This window comes from Cyrtonyx montezumae, unplaced genomic scaffold (assembly GCF_038088225.1).
Source record: "Cyrtonyx montezumae isolate F1298 unplaced genomic scaffold, pur_monq_1.0 scaffold_3, whole genome shotgun sequence".
Classification (NCBI taxonomy): Eukaryota; Metazoa; Chordata; class Aves; order Galliformes; family Odontophoridae; genus Cyrtonyx; species Cyrtonyx montezumae.
The window spans coordinates 150,461,052-150,481,763 of NW_027072034.1; the positions used below are offsets into that span (position 1 = coordinate 150,461,052).

Sequence of the window (20,712 nt, forward strand, 5' to 3'; positions counted from 1 at the left end):
GTCACCCATGCCTGTTTGCATTTTACATTCTGGACTGGGTGTTGTAAGTATTCCAAATAGCCTCTGCCAGCAAAATTTAAGAGTAAATTTGTACTTCTGTTCACAAATCCCCAAAACTCCAGGCAGGAGTTTACCACTTCATTGCTTAAGTACATCAAGCATGACTAGAAAAGTATGAACAGTAAAAGCATCTCAAATTTAGAACACTCTTGCAGTTATTCAGTGTTAGAGTAGAAAAGTGTCAGAACTACAATCAGACTTTTCATGGAGCTTTTAAACTGAGATCAAAGGGTCAACATAAACATTAGAAATAGTTTAAATACTTTAAATACATAAGAGCATATTTCATGTAATGCAAACTCATATTATCAGTTTAATGACTGATAATATCATATAACTTAAAAGCAAGAATAGTAAATTCTAAAGTGCTGAAAAAAATACTTTTAAAGCTAAATTAAATAAAAGGTCAGTATCATATAAATGAGGGCAAATCTAGAAGAGAATATTTCTGGAATTTGATTTTTTAATTGGGAGCAAATTGAAAGCAGGATATCAAATGGCAAAAGGAACCTAAAGCAAACTTCCTATGAATATAACTTTTTTTTATATTTGAAAGACATTTCCATGCATTTTGTATTCTTCCTGCTGCTGTGCACTGTTTTCATACAACCATTAACCTCTCCATATGCTAGTGAAGCCCACATTTCTGTGCTTCTCTGTGGCTTGTGAAGAGCTCTGAGCTGAAATGCATTATTTTAATTGAATCATCATTCTTACAATGATGGACATTCTGTGAGTACTTAATTTTATCTACATTAATATATTACACTAGCCAGATTTAGTTCAGTAACAACAGAAATATGATTCTTTTTTCATTTGTTAGACATCAGCTGATACCAATGTGCAATATTGAATTAACATGGGTATTATGAAACTCACTATCTTTCCTCTTTTGCTACAGTCCCATACACTTTGGAAGATTCCTTTGTACTTCCCTTGGAAAGCCATGAGCAAGATTTGACATTAGACCATAGAAAGCCCATGGACCTGAACCTCTCACTAATATCAAATCCAGCAGTGTGATGGTGGGGTAAAGAAGGATTATGTGGTTTCTTCCCATGCACTATACAGCTGGTTCCATCAACTGCCACTTTCTGGTGCTTTTATGTCTGAAGAACATAGCAGTGCCCAGGAAACCTCAAGCTGCACAAAATTTTCATTAACAATGAAAAACTGAATACTTCCCAAATCTGGAGTAGATTGTACTGAGCACTGCAGTAATGAACTCTTTATTCTGTCATATACCCGACTAATGAGATTGATCCTAAGCAAGTATGTTTTTTGTCCAACTATCCATCAAACCTTTTCCAACACCTTTCAGCCCACTGATTAATTTTAATGAAATTTAAAGGAGGGGGAAGGTCCCTGAGACACTGAAAGGCTTGTCAATCAATACACAAAACATAATTCAAATTAATGTCATATTCAAAAGCCTGCTCAATTATTAGACATGAAGCAAAAAATACATGAGTTAAACCCATTTTAAATACCTGGACTATTAAAAATGTTTTAATTTAAGCTTTCACCTTAGTAAGCACAATAAAATAAATAAATAAAATTAAAATACAAGAGAAAACTGCATGGTAGACTAGTTTTTATGAATTCTCCCACTCTTATAGGCCATTCTTGGTTTTGGTTTGTTTCATGCTCTTTTTCCTCTGCCCTTAGTCAAGTAAACCTGAACTCTTGTATCAAATGAGTATTATAAAGAACAGTGAAGACAAAAAGAGAAGACAGCTTCCACACATTTAGTGGGCTCAACCTCTGCAAACACCAGTGGCCACTGACTAAGAGAAGGAGCAGTGGGTCACCAGTCTCCATCACTCAGTAACTTAGATAAAGGTAAGTAATAAGAATAAAGATCTAAGTATCTGGAAGCATGTAGAGGTTACAAGAGAAAATATGATCGTACTTCATCCTGAGTCCAGATCTGGCTTAAAACCTACCTGCTGAACCATTTTGTTCTTATAAACTATGGATGAGATTCAAGCAGTAGCTAATAGGGAGATTAAAATAGGAAAGAAACTACACTGCAGATGGGGAAGACAAAAACACACATAAAACCTTTTATGAAAATAATCTTATTAACTTCAAATTAATATGCCTTTGACTATTTATATAAAACTGAAACACTTTATTTATATATGAAAACTGCCCTCAAGATACGTGACAATATTTGCTTACTTCATACTCTGAAAATTCAAAGCTTGCTGGTAGCTTTTTGTGAAAAAGTAAAAGAATGGTCAGGTTGGAAAAGCCCTTCAAAGACCATCAACTGCAACTATCAGGCCTCTGAAGCTTAAAAAAATAATAATAAAATAAAATATGAAACAAGAAAAATCTCTTATACAAAACCTGGTGTGTGAAGGCTGCAAAGCCAATTCCACACTGCTAATCCAAAAACAGGAGGAAAAGTGTATGCACTGGCAAACTAACTCAAGTGCTGCTACTGTTAAACTGTTTGACAGTAGAACATAGGAAACAATTCCTATTTCCTTTTCAAATTCATCTCACCAGAAGAAACAAGTGCTCTGATATCTGGAAAGCTTTTGTCAGAGCTTAATGAACTGCAGCTGTAGGAAGGAAAACAATGAGAAACTGAATTGTGTTCATTCTAACCATTTTTTAACTATAATTTAACCGTGTTTTCTATTTTAACTATTCTCTTTCTTCAGATTCTTCTAGCATTTACAGAAAGTCCCAGATCCAAAGGAGAATGTCACTCAATGTGCCTGCTCATGCAGATGGGTTGTCTCTACCTGGTATTCCCTTAGCTATGTACTATGTCAGAAAAAAAGCCGAAAATGGGAAAAAGAATGAAGTTTGCAAACAGTTTCATTTGTTTGTGTACTAATAATGGGTTCTATCTCATCTGTGTACCTCATCTCAGATCAGTGTTTGCAGATCTCACAAGTTGGGGAATTTCAATGGCATAGCTGAATTTCATAAAAATAGTGAGGCTCTGGAGTGTATTTTGTCTGTTCACTGCAGATTCTCCTGTCTTTGTTTTGAATCTTCCAGATGAAGAAAAAAAGAGCAACTAAACCCTGTATTTTTTTGTACAATTTTCTCATTGAGCTCTGTGTCTCTCTGATTTATCTAGGAAGAAGGGATGATGAATGAATAATCAGAGCTGAGGCTAGACACACAACAAAAAATCTGACTTCTGCAGAGGAGGGCGGATATGGGATAAGACACTGTTCAGGCCCCACATATGCTGCTTTGGAGATAAGCCATCAATGACAGATGACTGCACCGGGAAGATCCACAGGATCTGTGTGTGTGTATGATACCCTTTTGTTCAGCACTCATGATGCCATAACTGTGACTACTGCAGTGACTGCTGTGACAACTGTAGACAACAGAGTAGCTATCTCTTATCTGAAGAAAAGTCTGGAATTTTTTTAGCTCCTGGGTTTGTGATAATGGGTTTGCCTTATAAGAAACACTGGGAACTGATGATGAAATAATCACGATAGCAAAATTCTGTCTTTGGACAAAGCTTCAGAGGCAAAAAGTCAGCTTTGTGATCATTATGCAGAATGGAAAATGAGTTAAGAGATTTCGCTGATCCGAGAAGTTGTGGAGGAAATTGTAAAAGGTAAGGAGTCCCAACCTGCAGCCTCGAAGGCATGACAGACTTCCGGAGTTTCATGTTGCCAGCAAGAATTTTGTTGAAGAAAAAGCACAGTCTTCAGAGCAGCTGCCAGCTGCTACTGCAAGGATTTTACTTCCAGTCATGATAATGAAGCAAACTGAAAAGTTTTCCCTCATCTCAGAGGAAAATAAAATGATTCCTCAGCCAAGGTTGCTTGTTCTGTTTTGTTGTTTTTCCATTGACTTTTTTTATCTTTGCCACTGTGGAACTCCCATGGGTATACAGAGGTCCAGGAGATCCAGCTGGAGCATTACCTTAAGTTTTACTACCTGATGAGGGCATATCCAGCACAGATGACAACTGTCAAGAAATTCTGCTGCTTTTGGGGCAAATAGCTAACACTACATCACCAGTTGTTGTTTTCTAAAGCTCTTATGACTTCCATCAGAGGGTCTCAACAAAACCATAAAATACGTGGGCTATACTACCAGTAGTTTCTGCTCTCTTCTTCACTGAGTGAAAAGCCATTAGGCTCAGTATTATTCTCAGAAGAAGCATTCTCCAGTCTGTATAATGCAGTCTCTTTTCTAGTCCTGCCAATATTAGAAGCAACGGGTGCAATGCATCTCCTCTTGACATATTATATGATGAATAAAACCATATGGGTCACAGAAGTGACTATAATCAGGTGATTTTCACTCACAGAAATACTTGTCTCAAAGGGGAAAGAATGGACTAAATACATAAAATGCTGTATATGCCTTTGTTCTTTAAAACACATTCATTTGTAATTGTTTCACTCCTTGAGAAATCCAGTTACTACATGTTTCCATTACTTCACAGAACTTGCTAATTCTAGGCATCCTCTGACAACACTGCTTCACTGAGCTCCTGATACATTAAGTGGTATAATTTATCACTGTTGAGCATGCAGAATTTTGGACATACTGTCTCCAATGTAATCCCCATTTCTACATGATTGCTCTTTTAATAAGAATTTATAATCTCTTTGCCCATAAAAAGCACAACTCAACAAAAATATGTCAGAGATTATTTTGCTATGTGGTTCAGCTTCTGAAGAGACAGATTGTTTCACCTGTTGCAGGTACAGCTATAACTCCTTAGGAACTGGTGAAAAATTCAGTGAAGCAATCAAAAAAATGAGTGTTTCCTCTCACAGTCCCTGACTGTGCCTACACAGCTGTGGATAAGCAGTCATGAAGAATAGCTCCTGCCTGTTACCTCTGGGCTGTTTTTGAACCATTAGTGATGTTATGTTCCAAGCATGTTTGAAGGCCACATTCTTACAAGTTCTGTATATGCCTGGAAGGAAGTTCTGGGTATACACGGACATTGTTTTCAGAGCTGCTGCCTACACCCAGCAACAAAGGATAGCTTCAGAAATGTAAAGAAGCAAACAGGAGTCACTCTGGCAAACGAAGCCCGCACAAATTTCTGCATACGTCTGTGTTCATGCCTAAGTGAAAAGCTTGTATGATCCAAATGCTAGCTCACATTCTCGGTGATGAAGCATAATGAAGATGAACAGTATGGCATTCATTAGAAAAGAAATCCATTTTCATGTTCCTTGTACTCTGCATTACGATGTACACGTACTGCCAAAGTTACAAGAGTATTACTGCCAAAAACTGTTTGTCTTTTTCCTAAATTGTGACCTCTTCTGGGAGATCCAAAGCCCAAAATCTATTGCAGAAGATGTCCTAGTCCTCCTTCTATCTTGTCTGGACTGATTCAGCTCCATTATGATACTGTTTTTCTCCAGGTACCTGCAGCACATTGACAAAAGTCAGCTTGAGCTACAATGTCATCTTTTTACTTCGGTGACTGAAAATGTGAGCATATGTACTTCCTCTAACATCTCTATTACAGGGCTGATAGCATTTAAAGCACCACAACTATCTGCTACGTAATTATGAGTCAAAGCTCCTACATAGCTCTCATTGACTTGGTACAGATCGTGTTTTTCTCAGAAAGAAATCACCTTGTTTCAACAGCTGCAGAATTCTCATAGTAACTTCTGACCATCTTCTCATGCTAGAGTGCACATGGAACTCTATGATGAACAGGATATACATTTCTCTCCCATACACCTTTCAAACTACCATAATTAGTATCTATAAAAAGGACTAAAGTAGCAATTAACTAAATAATGCATGTTGCTCATCAAAAAAATATAGGTTTTCTAAAACTGATTCAAGTTAAGGCCTTTTTCAACACTTATTTCAACATTCTGCAAGTTACTCATCCATCAAGCAAGAAATAATCATGTACTACCCCAGACATAACTTTTCTGTTGAGAGCTAGAGCAGTATCTTATACAGTAATGTCTGACCACTCAAACGTTGCTCCATTTTACTCTGCTAAGTGGCTTATGGGGTATCTTGATTAATTCATGCCAGATCAACTTAGTTCACGCCCTGCTTTCTATTTCATTAAAATTCCTTGAAGCTAAGGCTGCTCAGCACCTTGAGAACACTGCTCAACTGGATCAAACTTTTCTAATGTTCAATTCTAACAACAATAATGGTCCAGATCCTTGCTGTTTTAGTTAACATCATATACATGTGCCACCAGAGAAAGAGCTTGAGCTCTGTACACAGAGACAAACAGTTAACAATAGCGTAGTGAGACCAGTGGTTTGTTCACACTTGATTTTGCACACATTCTAAGGGATATTGCTGAAAAACAGAGAAAAAGGCAAAAACGGTTCTGTTTCACATTGCCTCCCTTCTCAACAGATAATTCTAACCCAAAGGATGCGTGTGCCTGAATGTTCATCCTGACTCTGGAAACACTACTCATTTCATATTTGGTGAAACCTCTGTGCTCCGTGAAGAGCCGTGTGGAAAGACAGGGATTCCCAGCATGGAGAGAGAGAGATTCCCTTCATGGCTAATATTACTTCAGGAGCTATCTTTAGGAAATCAGTAGAAGAATCACCAATCAGCAACGACATCAGCCTTGATACAGCTCTTACCCATATGTGTCACAGGAGCTGAGTGTTTTGGATGCTCTTTAGACAGTATGGAAGGACTGTCAGTCATTCAGCCTGGAACAGTCATTTCAATTCCTAGCTACCTGGGGTTTCTTAGGGGACTCAGCTGAGGTATAAATGATTCCCTGCCTAAACCCAATAGCAAATACTGTGTAGGCAGAACATAAGCACTTATCTCTTCATAACAGAAAACCGGGAAGCATTCAGGCTAAAAAAAGAGACGCTTACTGAGTTGTGCAGTCCTGGAAAGTAAATTTGCTGGATTGCTGTCTGGGTTGGTGAGATTTATCCTCCAAGGACTTCAGTCTACTGGATTTTACTTTGGATCCCAGCATCTGAACCCTGGCCTCTTCTTTAAGATTAAGAAAATCAAATCTCTTGACATAGAAAAGGTGTGATACCAATCAAATTCAGATTAAGAAAACCTCAGGTGAGTTTTTAAACTTAACCTTGCAGTTCAGACAACCACAGTGCTGTTTATTAATTTCTAATTTAATTTATAGACCTGATATGATCTAGCTAATCATGCCTACCAGAGAGAAAAAGTGTCTATTTCATACTGGGTAATTCTTACACTATATCAATCTGTAGTTATATTATTCTAAGGACACAGGCCTTCCAGCAAATTCTTCAATTTCACATAGCATTTTTTTCTCCTGTTACCAAATAATTATATTAGAACTTATTCCACTGAATATGAGAAATTCCAGACCTTTAAATACATTAAGTTCCACTGTTCTAATAAAAAATATATATCCGCAGGGAGTTTCACACAAATAGGAATTAATGAACTGCACCTTTTACGGAAGTTTCATTCTTCGCCTTTAAAACATAAGAGGAACATAGCATAACCAGACACCAAGAAGTCTCATAGCTGAGAAGAAATTAAACTTCACGTGCACAACAAGCCATTGTTGCCATAGGGAAAGGCATTAAGACTTCCTAGGCTATCTTCTCTGAAAGAAGGGTTATCTTCTCTGTTTAATTCTGAAAGCCCACAAAATTACATGCACTAATGGGCTGCAGTAGGCATTACTGGGGCATCGGGATGTGACGTAATAGGACCTCTAATGCAAATAGCATTCTTGTTTCAAGGCATGTGAAAACATTGATAGTTACTGCATGTTTACAGTATTTGTCATGGGTTCAAAAACAAAATTCAAGATTTAACAAAAATGCATTAAGTAGAGGCTCTGTGTTTATCTAAATTAACAGGTATATTCAGAAAAGAAATGATCAGTGAGGAAAAAAATATGCCACTGAGCTTTTTCAATGTTCTGGTATTTTTTCCCTGGAGAAAACCCACAGTAGTTGTTTGGTGTTTGCTTAAAGTCTCTGGATTAGTAACAGAAGTGGCCATAATTATTAAGCAGCCTTTCAGAAAGGAAGATATACTACAACAGAAATTTAGAGTGGACGAGCACCAGCAACATAGATTCAACACAGTTCAGAGGTCTAAGTCTTCTCCCATTGACAGCAAAGGAACACACAAGCACTCAGCATCTAAGAGGATCAGGGTGACTGTGCAGCAAGATGCTAAATTGATAGAAATTTTGTCTCTGAGTCTACCTGAGGTAAAATTTCCTGCGGGGACTTCACTTAGTGCCTATGCTAGCAATAATTCAGACTCTTATGCTTACATCCCTACAGACGTCTAATCTGTTAGCTTGCTATGAGGACGCCTGCTGTGCCTCAAAAGTACCATGCTGAAAAGACAAGTGCTGCTTTCTTTCTAAAGAAGAAGAAACTTGGCCTCTACCCATCTTTAATATATTGTCGAGTATTAAATATTTAACATGATGTAATGCTTAAAGCAATCATGCAGAAACTGGAAGAGCTAGGTCTAACTGAACATTTTAAGAGTATTAACTTCACATCCCCTCTATCAGCTGAAGTTCTGGTCTGCATTTTGGCTGTATGAACCTCATGATAGTTCTTAAAACCTACAGACTGATGACTGAGCCATATACCAAATCCCCAAAGCAGAACCCATGCTTCTTCTCCCTCCAATGGCAATACATTTATCCCTGCCAGGCATGCAAATCACACACAGCTTCCAAACTCAGAACACAGGTGGGGCAGTGCTCTGTGTGATCTTGGTTAAATCACTTTACCTTAAGGAACTTGCCACAGAAAATGAAACTCACTACTCACCTAATTGTCTAAAATTCTCTAAAATGGAACACTAAAGACATCACTGTTGCAGTGACAAGTATTGGGTTCATTTTAGGGGCTTCTGAACTCTCCTGCTGTCAGTGAATTCATAATGCTTGCCAGGTCATTGCTGTACTGATTACCGTCCCCCTTGAAGATGTGCAGTGGCCAAGAGTCACAGTAGTGAGCATAGGTAAAACCCTGTGTACCTCACAGATGTTCAGAGCTCCAGCAAATACTTCCCAGGACACACTGGTACCATGTTCCTGACACAGCAGCAGCAGCTCCCAATATATGGGAGTGAAGAAGTATTCCGGTCTTTGCCCAGCACCAGCCCTGGGTACAGCCCAAGTAACGCAGCAACTGGAAACGAGGATGAACTGCAAAGCCTTCCCTTTGCTACCAAGATCTCCCCTGCCAGCATCATGCATCAGCTTTATTTTGCAGCTTCAGTCTCCCTTTTTTTTCCAATCTTTTCAAACTTTTTTTTTCAACAGTTCTCCCACTGTTCCTTCACATTCATCTTCCTGAGACCGTCAGATACAGACTATCACTGTCTGAAGAAGTACTGGAGTAAACAGACTGCTTTTACTCTAACTGCCATGAAAAAGGACAGAAAGTAGCTTTTTCGTAAGAGTTATTCCATGCCAAAGTTCCCTGTCTCTTCATCAAAAGCAATTTTTAACATAGGAAAATAACATTCTTGCTTGAGTTCCATCCATTGGGAAGTACAGAAGTGCTCAGCACTCAACATAAAGAAGAGCAGCACATGTCCCACATGCCTGCCAAGTCCGTGAGTTTGCCTGGAAAAAAATACCAGTCATATGTATGCCAACATTTGCCACTTTCTTCAGTACAGCACACTTGCTGTTGAATCAGGTCCCCCCAGCCCATGCCAAATTCTCTACTGTTCTCTCCCCCTTTCTATAAGAAACTAACAATTCATCCCCAGACGGACTCCCAGCCCTGGAACAAGTGGCATTTAAACGCCATGGGATGGCTGAGGCACATATAAAGCTAAGAATCTTTCCAAAGGACACCAAGTACAGAGAATAGTCACACACTGTACAGTGCAAAAAATTATTTTATTCATTACCACATTTGTTATCCGGTTTGACAAGTGCAAGGCAACTGTATTACCTTATATAGAAAAGATACTGGCAAGGCACAGACCTGACAGACAACCAATATTTAACACTGTGATTACCTACTACAATGGGACACTGACAAGCGAAAGGAAACACGTTTAAATAGAGGACAGCTGTTCTTGATGAATTCATAAGATACACTCTAAGTCCACAAGTAGAACTGCCACATCCCCTTATTCATTTGGACCACATCAGGTCAAGATAGTGCACAGAACTGGGAAACTGGCCATTCTTAGGGAGCAAGGCCTCAAGTTCAAACAAATTACATGCTCCAAAGGGGCCTTCCTTGCACTCTATTACTCTGGCTGATTACGGAGAGAAAGAGAACAAAAATATTCAGTGTTCTCAAAGACAACCTAAGGGTTTCCATATAGTACCGGCATATGTCTGTTGAAATATACAAAGCAGAATGTGATTTCTGCCTGCTTACTCATTACATTACAAATTATTCAATCTGCATTAGAATTATCAGACCACGACCAGGTATCTCGTCCTGCAAATGTCAAGGTCTAATACAAGAAAAATCAAACAAACAAAAGAGAGAATACTGTGACCTTCAGTCCCACTGAGAGCTAGGACCATCCCACTACTGGCTTCAACAAGTTTGGAGGCACTCATCCAAAGCTACACTGCCCATTGATGCAGCCTTCTGAGTGGAATTCCTAGGCTTAAGAATACGAAAGCTCATAAAGCCAGCCCGCATATCAGCTGCTATAAGTACTTGTGCTTGGAAATGATGTGAGATGACTGGCTGTCTCCATGTGATAAGGGGTTACAGCGTTTCCCAGGAACATGGCAGTCAAGCTTTAGTGTCTGGGGTGCACAGAACTCCTCATGTGCCACACGGTTCTTCTACATCAGATGCTCTCAGATGTACCAAAGCCCTGCATGACACAGTTCTGCTGCAGCAAAGCTTCCTGCTCATCCTCACTCTTGGTAAGCTTTGTTATGGCCTAGTGGTACTTGTACAGGACTGCTGGAGCCAGGAGATCTTTACACAGTTGGTGTGCTCTCTGCAGCCACAACTTCTGCTGGACGGGTAGCAGGACATGGGAAAATCCTTTCACTCCAAGTCTTTTTGTCTGATGGCTCTGGGAAGAAAGAGAACAAGGCTGTCATCCCAACCTGACTGTCCTGATCAGAGATAGGTCAGACTGACGCACAGGCAATAGCTGAGCATGCATTTTTTTTCTAGTCACTCTGAAATTTGTAAGCTGCTATGTCCTGATCATGCAAATGACCCACCTCTCTGATCTGAGCTTGCTCTTGTCCCTGCCTTGCTTTACATGATTACAGCCTCAGACCTGTTCCCTTTAAAATTATCCAGGAGTACCCCAATATATCAGCCCTCCCCTCCCCGCAAACTCAGACCCCAAAACAGACTCACCAATGTGCAAATCCTGCTTGCTGTCCAGAAGGAGAAAAGGAGAATTTTATTCTCCAAGATCTGGGCCGTGTGCCTGGAACATGCCCTCATTCACATCAGTTGGCAGATGTGTGCAATTCAGTCAGCAGGCTCATAGCCAGGTCTCAAATGGTGAAGGCCTGAGGATGAAATGTTGAGACTTGTCCATTTCTTAGCTGGGGCTTGCTGGCAGAAGGAGGAAGAGGAGGACTGGCTGTCCCAGTGCAGAGTTTCAGAAGTGCTGCCTGCTACAGGATGGGGACCATGCCAAGAAAGATCTGACACTGCCTTTGGAAGGAGCTTGGTCTCTCACACCGGTGGTGTAATCTTGACTAGTGAATGTCCCAGTGTAATGCAAGTTAACCAGAGATCAGAGAAGGCTGGAACTTCTGTGGATATGCAAGATGTTTCTCCAGAAAGCTGAGCATTGTCTTTCTCCACTCAACAGACAACCTTGCATATAAAAATGAACTGAATAGCAAAAATAGTGAAAGTCTATAAAACTTTTCTACTCAAAGTAGAAGTTTCATCTGCAGGCAAGAGCGGCCATGGTGTAAATCCCTTCAGCTTTTCTGTCTTTAGAACTCATTGGTGACCAATCTGTTGGAACATTCCTTAGCAATGAATGAAGTCACAGTGAGACTTTGGCAAAGCTATGATGCCATGTGTACTGATCCCATATGAAGAAGAGACATGGGTGTCATGTGGAACCAGCTCACATGGGGCTGCCTGTGCCAATCAAGGTCTTGAAGAAGACCAACCAGAGAAATTAAAGGGATGGAAGAGAGGGAGCTGTTGGCACCAGTATGTCTGTACAGCCTCACAGAAATCTGGCTCTTCCAAGCAAATTTGGTCATTTAAACAGCCTACTTATTACACTGAAGGGCACTAACTGGTCCTCAGAGATCACACATTCCACTCCAGATAGAATTTCTAATGGCTCAAAGATTTGGGATAATCGAGGCCTTTGGGTCATAAATACACCTCCACATCTCTCTTACAGAAGAAGGTAGATAGACATGTTTCTCTATGCTCTGTACAAACCCACACCAGAGATATGCCCCATCCCTGCAGTAGCTGTGTATTTTTTGAATTCCTGTATAAAAGTGTCAGAATCCATTACTGTTTTCATGAACTTCTGCTTCTTTTTCAAATTTTTTTGAATTGTTAATTGCAGCCATCTTTGTTGTTGAATGAACATCTACCACCTCATTATAGCCTTTAGAAATAGATATATCAAGAAAATGCTGGTAGAATATTAAGTATATCTGAAATAATGGGCTGAATTGTAACAGCCTTCCCAAGGAGGTATTGTGTGATAGTTGGTCACAACAGTCTAAAAATAGAATGATTGTTCTCCAAATCAGTAGCACACCCAATATGCATTGCTCATCTCGCATCACAAGGAACACTTCTGTCTTGTACAGCTGGACTCTTTCTAACTAAATAGTATTGGTCACATGCTATGTTTGGTTAGATGTGTTAGCATCTTTTGTTGTGTTTCTTTCTTTGTATCATTCATTTTCTACTTTTTTTTCACTATATATATTTATCTAGGAGCAAAATACCTACCAAATCTAATTTTATCGACTGCCTGGGTCACCTGGAATCCTGCTTTCAGTAGTGACCTGAAGAGAATTTTTACAGGAAAGCAATTAAGAAATATATGTCTGAGTACTGCTGCAATGCAGGTGCAGGGAGAGCAGTGGGAATGCTCACGTACTCAGCTGACACAGTAACTAATTGACTGCTGTTTTATCACCTTCAACTCCTAAGTTATCTTCATATTTTACAGACTTCATAGAATTTGAAGCCCTATTTCTTGAAACTAGGCACAATGCCTCAGTGGATGGCTTCATAGAATCATCATCATAGAATCACAAAATGGCTGGGGTTGAGAAGGACCTCAAAGATCATCTAGTTTCAACCCTCCTGCCGTGGGCAGCCTCACCAACCCCTAGACCAGGCTGCCCAGAGCCACTTCCAGCCTTGCCTTGAATGCCTCCAGGGATGGGGAATCCACAACTTGTTCCAGTGCCTCACCACCTTCTGAGTGAAAAACTTCCTCCTAAATTCTAACCTCAATCTCCCGTCTTAGTTTAAAATCATTCCCCCTTGTCCTATCATATCAACCCATGTAAACAGTTGTTCCCCCTCCTGGTTTATATGCTCCCTGCAAGTATTGGAAGGCCACAACGAAGTCTCCCTGGAGCCTTCTTTTCTCCAAGCTAACAAATCCACTTCCCCCAACCTTTCCTCATAGAAGAGGTGCTCCAGCCCTCTGATCACTTTAGTGGCTCTCCTCTGGACCCGTACTGAAATGAGTTTCACTATGAGAGCCCCATAAAGCTCTGAGAAACTAAGAACTCACAGGGGACCCTTTGGGATGTGGATCTAAGGCAATGGGCATTTCTCTTTACAACCTGGCTTACTTTCCTTTTACTGAGTGTCATATTGTTCCCATATTGCAAGAAGAAAAAACAAGAAACTGAAATGTGTGAACCAACTTCACATTTTAGCTTTTCATGCTATGAAAACAAAACAAAGCAACAAACAAACTTGAGAAATTAGTCTGCCCACAGCAAGGCTTAAAAATCCTTATGTCCATGTAACTTCATTTAACTGCAAGCTTTGCCTTACACCTACAAAGGCATATATTTTCTCTTTCAGAGAAAATTTGGCACATTCATTCATTGTTAGCACCTCATTCCCCTCAGAGGCTCCACATGAAATTATTTATTTATTACCCTGAACTTTTCCTTGATGTATCAAGCTTATCAATTAGGTCTAATTAATATATATTTAATCTTCCAGATGGAAAGATCTAAAAAAAACCTCAGAAGAATTAAGAAATATATTATATTGTGATTGTTGTTTCCAAGGTTTTTTTGCTGCTCTCCAAAATAAACAAATACTACAGAACTAAAAGCTATAAACAGCCATTTAACAGCTGAATTTAACCAAGTGATTCCTCTTCACTTGGCCAGGAGCTGAAAAGGTCACTACAGATAAGGAGAGTGAAAATGAGGTTTTAACTCTGCCAAATTTCCCATGTCATCCCAGCTCTAGATGCTCCTGGCCAGCTGTCCAGGGATGAGATGCCCACTGTAAAGCAGGACAAGGAGAGAAGCGTTTTGGCCATAGAGGTGCTAAACAATGCAGCTGGGATTGCTTAAGCAAAGCTTACACTGAAGGGAAGAACACAGACGGTTCCTAATTTCAAAACTAATTTCAACTGCCTCATTTTTTAAATTAAAGAACATCAATAGATTTTAAATAAAGGCACAGTCCTTATTTTAAATAAAAATTCATTGCATTTTATGAATAAGTTGTGTTAGAAAACAAAACAGCAGCAGCTAACTTTCACAGAAGGTCTGTCTATCCAATAAATATTTTCTTGCATAAAAGAACTTTTAATTAAGATTCAGTACTTGATTATGATGTGTACCACAAGCTCTCATGACTTTACGAATATGCTGAGTGCTCAGATCAGGACTATGCTTTTTTTTATTCACTGCATAACTGTCCAGATCTAAATTAGATAGGCATTTTTGACTAGAGAAAGTCTTCATGAGCAGATGTATTTTCTTCTTTGAAATGCTTTGAAGTGCTGCTAATAAATTAGGCACTTAGAAAAAAGCATTTGAAATAGTGTAGATAATTACCCTTTTAGCATCCTACCACTATTACCATTTATGTAACTTCTGATATACACAAGAATAAACTACTGAATTATAACTTGGAAGTTTGAAAGGTTATATGAATTCTCTAAAATTAGTATACGCTATGAAAAAAAAAAGATTCTGCCAGAAGGGGGAAAAAAAAAAACAACCAATGGGAAACAAACAAACAAACAAAAATCACCAGAAATAAACCTACCAGGTACATTTGAAAAGAAAATAAATGGAGATGCTCCACACCCACGCAGGGCAATTTCTGAGCTCATTTTTAAGCAGTTCACAGTTTTATATATAGAAGACATCAGCAAAAAGTATTTTCTGGAGTCATGGAAGGAATGAGTTTACTAAGTAGTGCTGCTATTCACATATCGTTAAGGAATATACCACATAAAATCCCCTGAGATCAAGACCTGATAGTGGTAGGTGCTGTATGAAGGGAAAATCTGTATCCTAAGCAGCTTACTGTCAGTGCAGACAGACTATAATCATTGCGGTGTGAACATGGTCTGTGCTATAACACAGCATTCAAGCTAGTTCAGTTTTCTTATATCTATGTAACCCCCCCCCCCAAAAAAAAAAAAAAAGCAGGCGTGAAACTGGACCTAAATCTCAGTCAGTTATGGATGTAATATTTTTCTGTCTACGGTGCAAAACGTTTCTTCCTCATGTAAGCTTCAATTTTCCTAAAATTTTAGGTGTAAGCTTTTTCTGTGCTGCTCATTTCCTGCAGGGAGAGATACTATATTGCAAGATCTGACATAATACAAGCCTGTGCACTAAGCAGTACAGGGCAGACTCACAAAAGAACTCAGAGATGCTGAAAATGAAAGAATTCTTCCATTCATTCTCTAATACCCATAATACTTCATGCCGCATCAAAATAATTTGTTGCTTAAGGAGTAACAACGATTTTGGAGTAATAACTTGATGACTAGCTATACCCTTATCATCTACACAAGCATGGCATGCCTCATAAACCGTGTAACAGTGTTGAAATGTGCCAGTGATCTCTCCACCCCAAAAGCTCACAAAGGAGCCATGCCAGTGACTGTCAACCCACAGAGTGCAGCTTTTTGTACCATTTCAAGAGTTTTGTTTATGTAAAAACTCAATGCAGCAAATACACAGCTTGTTCAACCCGCTCAGTTTGTCTTAATTACAGAATGCTAATAGGAGTCAGGTGCTGGCCCCAGACTGTTTACCAAATTCACAAAGAAGTATCAGTCCCAAATAAAGATCAGTTCAACAGTGCAGCCAGTTCTCAGCATTCCTATAAAGACCACATCAAATGTCAACTGATTATGATTCATCATATTTTCACTTACTAATGGCAATTTACATAAGACTAGAAGAATTTGAGAGAACTACTCATACATTTGCCCACCTGTAAGCAAGGTTCTGTCTAGCTCTTCATCTGACCTTAAAATCAGATGCAAAGTGAATGGTGGCATGGCCTCGTTCACATGGGAGTCATACAATGAGATAAATGGAACCAACAGCAACTCTGACATTTCTCAAAGGAAAAATGATTACTGAATATTTATACTTCAATTGTGTAACACAAAGAATAATTAATAATTAAAATTAAATACTGCAATACTTCCTAATATGTATATGAAGAGATATATGAAGAGATTTATCTTAAAGATATTATAGCAAGAGACTTCATAGTGGATATGCTAAAAAAGCCCTAAAAGAACCAGGTCAGCATTCTCACAAATATTATGTCAACTCTACCCACGTAATCCATGACAAATTAGACTGAACAAATTCTGATCCCCAGATCTCAACAGAGCAACCACTTACTGTGCAAAACCTAGTAAAGCACTCTTCTCATGCTGATTTATGCATATATAGACCAGTGGGCTGGACAGTCTCAGGCATTTAACTTCAGGTTTTCACTAAGTGAAATGCTCTCAGCTGGGATGATGTCCCTCCTTACAAGTGATAAATGGCTACAGAAGATAATTTCAGCTTCAAAGACACCACTTTTTAGAGGCAAAATTAAAGAAAAGAACATGAAGTGAAAGCTCAGCAGCCTGTATTTGGTTCTTCAAATGATATAATTTCAGAAGTACCACGTAGAGTGTTTTATCTTTATATAAGATAGGCTGGTATCTAGAGTGAGGATGTTTGACTAGAAGAAAGCAAATAAAAAGAATTTACAACTCCTGTCTCCCACTTCCTGGTCAAGGAACCTTACAACTCACACAGGCAAGTGCATAAGCACACACACACACACACCCTAAGGTAAATGACACCCTTCTTTGGGAATCTTTTAAAAGGCAGAACACACAACCTATATCCCAATCATCTACATAATGCAGTGGCTGTATACATGCATCACATGTGTGGGCAATGGGCAGATTTTGGTACTAGGATGATGTGCTGAGGACACCAGCAGCATCTCCCACCATGCACAATGAGGATGCTAACTCTCTGCCTTCACAATGCAGATGGTGAATTTAGGGCTGTAAGCTTCATTCTCAAGGACCAGTAAACCCAAGTCAAGAAGACAGAGTAGTGTCAAACCACTCTTTCAGGAGAAAACATGAAATAAAGAAAAATCATCCACTTACTTACAGGACTCTGCTGAGGCAACTTAGCATTTTATCTTAAGAATTATGGGAGAAAAAACACACTATGGTTTGTGTTCACTCTTTGTTCAGAAGAAAAACTGTGCTGACTGCTACCTAAAATGCTACTTGTTATATTGAGATGCTCTCCAGTAAAAACTTTGCAAATTGAAATGTTGCTAAACTTCTCTTATTTATGATTCCAAGGCACTGTATTCCTATATGCCATATAATTATTAATGCCCTGAGCACCTTCTTGATAGCATGCTTCTTAAATTGCTTTTTTTATAGATTAAATAACTTTCCCCAGAAAGTCATATCTTTTGGTATGTAAGCCATGCAAATGAAGCAAAAGTCAGTGTGCAAATCAGATGAATAAGCAGGTCACTAGGGATTTCAGCACTGAGGTTCATGCTCCCATCTCCTGCCACTCTGTGTGTGAACAACCCCTTTGCACCTCTGCCTCTGGGATCTGCATATTTTTTCCAGTACTCCTCTTATTTGACAGAATTTTCCCTTCTACATCCCTTCTTTTCTACATAATTGCCTCAGCTGCCCACTCTTATTCCCTAAGAGAGCCAGACCCACATACTTGTCCCCTCAACTACTAACCTCCTTCATGTCCCTTTCCATATTACCTGACCTTGATGTGTTTGGCCACTGGAAGGCAGTCTGAACCTATTCACTGCATGGTCAGCCACCCACTTCAGTTGTCCTGCCACAAAGTCTATCTACACCAGATATCTGATTAGATCACTGACCATCTCCCAGGTACCGGTGCCTAAAAAAATTGTCATATGTCCCAGACAATCAGGCTATCTCCAGTTCAGTGAAAAGTGCAGCTCATAGCACACTCTCTAGTAAGACCAGGCTTAACCTGCTGAGGCTGAAGTTTCAGTAATGATGAGCCTAATATCAGAACCACAGCAGGATTTCTTAAATAGTCTGAGAGCTGTATTTCCCTCATTTGAGTGGGTATTACCACACTAACTCCATCCTTTTGGAAAGAGGGTGGATCTTGACTATTGTTTTTTTTTCTCTCTACCAATTGTGGTGTTTGAGTGGAACACAGGAAACCAACTGTTTTGCTACCATCTCAAAATCATGACTGGGAAACTGCAATTAGGAATTCTACCTAAGCTTGCTGACTCATTGTTTAATTTCCTAATGTAATTATGTCCTACTTCCCTACCTCACCTCAAAAAATCCACAGAATAGTTCAGCTTGGAATGGACCCTAAAGATCACCTAGATCCAGCTCTCCTCCCAAAGGCAGGTACACCTCCCAGGAGACCAGGTTGCTTAAAGCCCCATCCAGCCTTGTCTTCAACACTTCCAGGGAGGGGGCATTCACAACCTTGCTGAGCAACCTGTTCCAGTATCTCACAGTAGAGAATTTCTAATATTTAAACTAAATCTACTCTACTCCAGTTTAAAACCACTTCCCCGAGTCCTGCTGCTACATGCCCTTATACAAAGTTCCTCTCCAACTTCCCTGTAGACCCCTTTCAGGTTCTGGAAGGTCACTTATAAGGTCCCCCTGGAGTATTCTCTTCTCTAGGCTGAAGAGTCCCAGCTCTCTCAACCTGTCCTCACAGGAGAAGTGCTCCAGCCTACTAATCACCTTCATCTCCAAAGACTCCATGTCCTTCTTGTGTTTGGGGGCCCCCAGAACTGGATGTATGACTTCAGGTGGGGCCTCATGAGAGCAGAGTAGATGGGCAGAATCACCTCCCTTGACCTGCTGGTCATACTTGTCTTGATGCAACCTAGGATATGGTTGGCCTTCTGGGCTGCAAACACACACTGCCAGCTCATGCTGGCACTTGTCCTTGTTAAACTTCACGAGGTTGGCATGAACCCACTTCTCAAGCTCATCCAGGTCCCTCTCGATGGCCTCCCTTCCATTTAGTGTGTCAACTGTACCACTCAGCCTGCTGTTGTCTGCAAACTTGCTGAGGGTGCACGCAATTCCACTGCCCATGTTGCCTACAAAGATGTTAAATAACACTGGTCATAACACTGATCCTTGAGGACTGCTGCTCTGATGAGCAGTCTCCACTTAGACATACAGCAGTTTAAAGCAACTCTCGAGTGCAACCATCCAGTCAATTCCTTATCCAATGAGTGGTCCGTCCAACAAATTCATTTTGTCTTTGCTTTAAACTTCTAAGGCAATGACGATAGTTTCTGATAAAGGACACCACTCAGTATGACATAATTCTGATTTCAAAGTTCGTGGATGAGGACAGACTCCTCGTCAGTATAATGTTTAGATATCTGACCTCAGTCTTTTTTCCCCACAGCATTTGTCAGAATAGCTGCTTTCACATGTTATACATACAACATGATTTTAAAAGTAGCTTTATATGACACATGCACATTCTGAAGCACGTAAGTAATAACACAATGTCCAGAGTTTCACCATTCAGATCTCTACTTCTCATTTAGGTGAATACACTTTAAGCAGACATTGATAATCTAGGAATTGTTCTAAAGGAGCCCGAGAAACATCTGGTGATATGGAAAACAAATATCACTGAATAAAGGCTGGATGTTAAGTAATTCAGTCATCTTCTCAGAATGCAAGATTTCTTATACAAGGGAAGAACTTTGAGTGAAATGCCTAATGAAGTTCAACTACTAGAAGATCCAGCTAGAAACTTACTTACACTAGAAATGAAGTTGAGGTTTTTTTAAGGGTTTAGAAAATTAACTGGGAAACACTTCACTTATCATAAATCATTTGCTCTTAAGAGCCTTAAATCAAGCTGAAACATATTTCTAAAAGACAAGTTTGAGCAAGGAAAAAAAAGACAATATTACAGCCTTCATGAAAAATATATCTATGAAAATTGTACAGTAAGTATGATGTGGGGTCAGCTGTATGATGACAATAGTCCTATCCAGTCTAAACTGAATTCTAAGATGCCGCAAAATGTCAGCTAACAAAGCCCAGATTTGGCAAAACATTCGCTCATAAATCCACATGTCCAGAATCAGTGCTTTTGCAGCTCTGGACATAAGAATGAATGTTATTATAGTATATCCTATATGGCCTTGGAAAAACATGCAA

General features: G+C 39.5%; 1 protein-coding gene across 5 annotated transcripts in view; it reads right to left on the reverse strand.

Moving 5' to 3' along the window:
• Positions 1-20,712, reverse strand: part of MAGI2 (membrane associated guanylate kinase, WW and PDZ domain containing 2) — a 718,224-nt gene that overhangs the window by 675,128 nt on the left and 22,384 nt on the right. The gene's annotated exons all lie outside the window — the stretch shown is intronic.